The sequence below is a fragment of the Culex quinquefasciatus genome, chromosome 2, assembly GCF_015732765.1.
Source record: "Culex quinquefasciatus strain JHB chromosome 2, VPISU_Cqui_1.0_pri_paternal, whole genome shotgun sequence".
Taxonomy (NCBI): domain Eukaryota; kingdom Metazoa; phylum Arthropoda; class Insecta; order Diptera; family Culicidae; genus Culex; species Culex quinquefasciatus.
In genome coordinates, this window is record NC_051862.1 from 102274034 (window position 1) to 102281122 (window position 7089).

Sequence of the window (7089 nt, forward strand, 5' to 3'; positions counted from 1 at the left end):
TCCGATTTGCTTGATATTTTTTTCTGTCGCACACGTTCAATTTGACAACAAACTTTGTGCTGTTGCTTACACGGTGGGGTATAGCAACTACTGTTAGAAACAATAACACGAATTCCAAATGGAAATTAATGATTTTCCTCCTATAGTTTCGTGTCTCATTCTAAATTATTTTAAAATCATTCAAACATAAAAAAAGCCATTCTACTGAGTTCATCACGAGAATCTTAGACCCAATTACATCGATTGGTTGATTAACTAATAATTACGATTAAAATCAGCCGAAAAACACACTGTGGAATAGTTTGTTTATGTTTTTGGCATCGATCAGTGTTGCCTGATCGCAGATAAAAAAAAACGGGTATGATTTATAAGTTATCATTCCATGATTATTATAAGCCACATATTGATGTTTCACTTATAGGTATATTGACAATTAGTTTATGTTTTGATAAAAATAAATTTTAAGCTCGAATAACATACAAAATCGATTTTTCGGGCATTGGCAAAATTTAAAAAAACATCTGAAAAATGGCATCACTGGAAAATCAATCATTGATTTGTTACCACCACAGATACACAAATGCAAAGTGTTGGTGACCAAGTTTTCATTCGATTTTCTCGCCGACCACGCGGTTATCAAAACTTTGTGTGATAAAACTTTTAATAATTAGTGGATGAAAATGATTTCTCTTGATAGATTCGTGATTGTAGTGTTATTAAGTATACTGTGATTCGTTTTGACGACAATTTGATTGGTGTAAGTAGCTTAAAAACGAGAAAATATTTTTTGCATGAAAAAAGAAGAATAAGAAGAATATGCAGCCTGGCTACAGGAAGAAAAATAAGATTAGAAGTGATAATAAGAAGAAAGATGGAAAAGTTTATAAAAAACATTAAGAACTGCAAATTTTTCATAAGTGATGAAAGGATTCGGCTATAAATGGGTTGCTGCATTTGATGATTCATTTTCATGGAGTTTTATCAGGTATTTATTGTAAAAAACTTATTTTCAAAAATAGACCGCGTGGTGCACACATACAGTGACATATCCAATGATCATTCGTAGAAAACGCCATGTTTTACTGCAGGTTGCCGTCACCTTAATCCCATTACACGAAAAAGTTGAAATATTAACTAATTATGCTTTTCAAATCGGTCGTTTTAATTTAATTTCTAACTCCTATATTTTAATAAAACAAATAAATAATTAATGTTCTCTCCGCATCGCTGTAAGAGTTTAAAATAAAGAATCCAATTATGCGTTAAATCATTTATAACCTCGAATTTCGCTTAAACACTCAATAATTTAAAGGAAAATATAAACTTCTCTTTACTCTTACAGTCGGTAGCGTGAGTTTAACAGCAGACATGTTAAAACTGTGTTTAATCAGCATTGCCTTTACACGAGAGAAAGGTTAGTTTAGTAGTACTACACTCAATTTAATCATGCACGGCTTCGTCGCGTTGTAGGGGAGAGTGGGGAGACTTGATCCCCTTTTTTTGTATCGCACATAACTCTGTCAATTTCTCACAAAACTATAAACTTTTTGCATGAATTGAAAGCTTAAACATTCATCTATGTTTGGCTAATAAGGGTATTACATCAGATAAACTCTTCGAATTATGCCAAGCGTTTTAAAAAAATATTTTAAACCGGCATTTTAAAAATGTTAGGGGTAACTTGATCCCCCTTTCAACATTTTGAAGAAATCTTAAGCAAAATGTTTCTTATTCATCCAAACTTTTAATTTGCTATAAGTTACAGCAATTTCACATAAAACCTGTACATTTGTGTTCAAAATATAACAAGTTTAGTAAAATATTTAAAAACTAAAAATATTATTTTTTAGACCATAATTAAGCATGTTTACAAAAGCTGGAAATTTTTGTTTACAAATCTTTTGAAAAAAGTTCAAACTACAGTAAATTAAGTCAAACTATACTAAAGGAAACTATGTATGAAACCCCAGCCCAATTAATTATTTTTGAGGCTGATTCCATTGACTGTAAAAATGCAGGGATCAAGTCTCCCTAAACGCAATTTTTTAAACAATTAATTGTAAAAATAGTATGACGATAAATTTAACATCAAATGCGTAAGGGTTTTGGAGTTGCTAAGTTTATCAAACAATTTATGTATAATTTTTTTTTTTGAATAATTTTTAAGTGTTCTCTATACATATCAAAACAAAGAAAAAAAGATCTCTTTGAAGTTTTTTGCAGCACGTTTTAGAAAAATGTGTGTAACTCAATCTAAACATTTTTTATTTTTTTTCTTTATTTTCTACAATGAGTTTGAGTTAATTTCGCACAACTTTCTAGAACAAAGCTAATTGGTTTACCCACATGCTGACGAGATACAGGCTTGGGATCAAGTGTCCCCGGGGATCAAGTCTCCCCACTCTTCCCTATCTGCCGTGGCTTTAAATATAAAAAAAAAAAACATAAATCACGCATCTTTTACACTACCCGCATAAACGAGAACCTTAAAAAAAACTTATTGTTAAATGGTTTACTCACCATTTCAGAGATCGTAACCACTATTTGAAAAATGGTAGAAAAACCTTTAAAATACCATATCGGAAATGGTACCCAACCATTTTGCATAAAGTTCGACCATCTGAATTGAGGGTGGTTAGCAACGGTAACTTTAAAAATCCCCGAACAACGTTTCGTCAGATTACCATTTGTATAATGGTAAAAATAAAGTTAATTTTCGCGAAAAAGCTACCCGGATGAACGAGGATGATTTAGTGACCATATAGAATTATTAAATAAATATTTTGAAAATAATCATTATTTGTCAAATCATTCTTCCTAAAACATTTTCACAAATGTTTACCATTTTGGATACGTTTTTAAAATCTTTTTAATAGTTGTAGATTTTTTTCAAAATTTCAAGGATATCAAACTATAAAGATACTATTCATCAAATGATCTCATTTTTTTCATATTTTATATGAAAAGAAATTTATCGTAACTGACATTATTTTGGATTTCAAGAGTTAATTTAGATTAAAAAAATAACAACAAAAAGGTATGAACTTACATAAAACTTCATGTAAATTTGCCAAATGTTGTCTTATAAAAATTAAGGGCTTTTCTATAGACCAGATTTTTTATTGTCATAATGTTTGCTTTAACTATAAGGGAGCGTTCTTTGACTACGTAAGGCAAAAAAATCGGATTTTTAGACCCCCTCTCGTAACAAAATTTCCATACAAATTTTAAGAAAATTGTATGAAGCGTAACACGACCTCGGTTTCTTCCGAAGTGCGTACACCGCTTCTGAAGGCACTTTTGTAAAACATATTTCAAAACATAGATGGCAGCACCATGCCGAAAAAGGGTAACGGTATGTTAACCTAATACCGGTATGATAGGAATTTTATTGAAACATAATTTTTTTTAATTTTCACAAGTTCAACTATTGAAACTAATGAAAACAATATTATTATAAACTTGAAAAATAAAATCAGTAATTTTTAAAACAATTCTGCCATAAACTAAACATTTTCATTTTATTACCAGAAGTACAGTGAAAGGTGCGCTGACTGTTTGACTTGTTTTCATCGACAAACGTCAGAGTGTTTAGTTTGTTGTGTGTTTTGCAACCGAAGTGTCTACCGCGTAGATCGCGACCAGAATCTTCCGGCGAGGCAGCGAAATCCCGTTCGAATCAAACAGGAACAGCCAGAATCGGGCGAGTGTCCTCCGAGGAAATCGGATAAGCGCCGTGAATTGGAGCAATCTCCTTCTCGTCAGATCAAAAGGGATGCTTGGGCAGTCAGAAGCTGGGACCATCCGGCCAGAACATGATCCTTACGTTTGATGGAAATCGGGCGAGGGTACGGACGGAAATGCGAGGACGTCGAGGAGGAGCTGCGGAAAGAGTTTAAGTAGCTGAAGGAGGCCGCCTACGACATGGCGAAGTCGTTGGCGCGGTATGCCGATGACTAAGGCCAAGACGAGCATATGAAGCCGCTGGCATCTATCAGAAATACGGTATGCCCTTATCCACATGCTCGGATCAACCGACAACGTCACCGAATCGCTGCCGCAACACAACGCTGCAGCTGCTGTTCAAATTGTGCCTGCACCGTCCTGCTCGCCCAGATGAAGGCGAATCGTACCTCGAGCTCAACTGAAATCAGTGGGGCAATCTACTCGCGATGGTCAAGCGTCTGAAAGCCGAAGATCACCTGGATGCCTGGATGCAGGAGAACCATCGACGAGACGACGCGATGTGGAAAATCTCCTTTAGCACGGTTTGCATGGTGGAGGAGACGAATCTGATGATTGGCACGATCGAGAGTCGAAGGAACATTTCACGAACAAGTTCAGAATTTGATTTCAACAAGAGTAAATAATCGATGGTTCCTAAAATAAGAAGTCGCTAACAACCCGTTTCTTTACCAGAACATCCGCGCCATCTTGTCCCACTGGCACTGGCTTGACCTGCAGCGATTCCCTAGCACACCCTGTGGCTACTGGAACCTGGAGCAGAAAACTGTTCAGTACCTGTCCGATTTCAACGCGAGTTTCCTCAACGTTTGTTTTGAATAATCGTGTAGATTATTCAAAACAAACGTCGAGGAAAAATAGTGTAGTTAAAGGAAAAATATCAATCTTGAAACAAAAAAAAGTTCAAAGGTATTTTTGTAACCGTGCATTTTTGGACATTTTTAACCAAATTATGTTTGATTCTCTCGCGCAGTGTAAATACAGTTTGTTTTGTTTTGTGTCGCTTGCTGTGATGACAGCTGGTGAATCAAAGTTTCTTGTTTCGATAGATGCAATCTTTTTCGGCGCTGATTACATTTAGTGTTTCATGCCCACCATGGCCGCAACGGACGTGGACCAAGAAAAGGACACCGGATAGGCGGATTAAGCGGAAAGAAATCCCCAGCAACAAGGTAACACACAGAAATCTCAGATGGAGTTTGAGACGGAATCGTCCAAGGCAGCGACGGTCATGACGTTGAGAACGGTGGCCGCTGGACTACCCTGGAAGAATCCATCGGTGTGTGTTATTGATTGTGGAACGGCCAACGATTTTTTTCCGGCGCATCGAGTTCGCTGAAACCGAGTTTAGCGGAGAACAATTCGTCGTTGCTGGATCGATTTGGTTTCCGGAAGATCCGGCGCCAGCGGGATGACGGTGGAACGGTGCTGTCGGAATCTGAGCTGGAATTGCAACAGGCTGTCTTGTTGGCTAAACGAACAGAAGATGTACGGATGACGACCAGGTAAATTCTTCGCAATTCAAAAAGATATTTTTTTTTTCTAATTCTAGAATTCCGTTTCTAACGCAACAACCGGTACGTACACGGAATCGATTGCTGCGATTGAGACGAAATTCGTAAACGATCCAAATTGAATTCCGTTTAAGAATTCCGATTGATTTGACTGCGATGGACTTTTTGTTGACACTTTGAGTTGACCCATTTACATTGTTAAAAATAATGTTTATTTTGTTCTGTCAAACAGTTCATCATGCTCACCCTCAAGTAAAAATCAACTAGGGGAAATATACCCATTTTAATCACCTCAAGCCGTTCGACTAATTCTCATCACTCACTCACTTTTGAAGTTTTCCGCTATTAAATCAACGTTTTTAGATACATCAACAATGGAGAGTTGCTTGCTCACTTTTATTTGAGCTATTTGTTACTTTGGATTGTCTGTGCTTTGGAACAGCCAAAAACAATTTATGAAAGCTGGAATTCATGATCAAAGTGTAGATAGGCCGATAATAGAAATAGGCTGAGAAAGGGTATATTTCCCCTAATAGGTCACGATGGCTCTTTTGAAACTTGATACGAGATTTTAGTTTCTCTGCTTTGCTGAAAAATTTAACTGTCAATGTTGATTATGATTATAATTATTATTATTGAAATTTTCTTTATTTATTTTCAGAAAACAGCAACATAAGATCAACATAACTCAAGAATGTACTTTATTCAACGTAGAGAGGAATATCACCAGCCACGTATTGGACAAAAAAGATAAGTGAACATTTTTATCATGGTGTAAACTAGAGATTTGGCGGATTGTTTTTATTTACAGGTGTGTCCCTCAGTTACGCTTCGGACCTGAACCTGATTTTTGAAGCAGCGGTGTTACCGTAGAAGACGGTATTCAGGCCGGTGTAGCACGACAGCGCAACTTCCCATCGGCAGAACTCCAATTTAAGCAAAATCGGCAGCTGAAGGTTATGTCAAACCTGGACCCATTTCACCAGACCGACAACTTTCACAGAATGGCAGAGATGGAGCTGTTCGAGGATTGGCTTCTGCGATTGCTACTAAAATTCTGGACGAGGTTTACTGCCACTCGAAGCCAATCTGTTCCATATGTAATTTTGTCAAATTTGAGTTAATGATATTAGTCCTAAATCATGTGAACTATCAGAAAACTAATAATATTGAGTACTTCATTCCAGAAAACTAAGATAGTCACACTTTTTCGTAAAATCCTAACACTTAGCCTTAAGGGCGGGACACATTTGCCTTACGTTTTTCTCAGCTTTTTGTTTTTACAAATGGGATGGACTAGATTCGAGCGGCAGTTTACAACCTAGTTCAACCCTGTGCTGCATGAGATGTCTCATTGAGCTATGATGTTAGAATTATATAAAAAAAAAAACACTTTTTCTAAGATCATATTGTATTTTTTTCCCTTATGTTGAATAAGTTACTTCTTTAGGCACTCACGCCCTCTGAAAAAAAAACAGCTACAGCAAAGTTTTAGGATAATTTATGAACCAATATAACGTATCGAATAAAGAAATTATTTGGCCAAAGTAAAACAAATGAGATTTTTGCTCAATATGTATGTATGTATGTATGTATGATCCCCATACCCGCAGGCAACTTGGTCCTGGAACACATGTGAGCGCTAGGTGAACAATTCGATCATCTTTTACTCCGTAATCTGTACACCCACGTGCATAAGTTTTTTTGCACGAATTTTAGTGCTACAAATACCGGCGCATAGAACAAAATGGTTTCCCTCTTCCCTCCCCCAAGCGCCGGAAATTTGTAGCGGGTGTAGGGACACTTTGCATAGACGCCCTTGTTCCCATCA

General features: G+C 36.5%; 1 long non-coding RNA gene across 1 annotated transcript; it reads left to right on the forward strand.

Annotated features, from left to right (window-relative positions):
• The first annotated feature begins 3245 nt into the window (after nt 1–3245).
• LOC119767890 lies at nt 3246–6806 on the forward strand. Its single transcript, XR_005277770.1, has 2 exons — nt 3246–4362; nt 4420–6806. It is a non-coding gene; the product is annotated as an uncharacterized LOC119767890 (long non-coding RNA).
• The last annotated feature ends 283 nt before the right edge of the window (nt 6807–7089 follow it).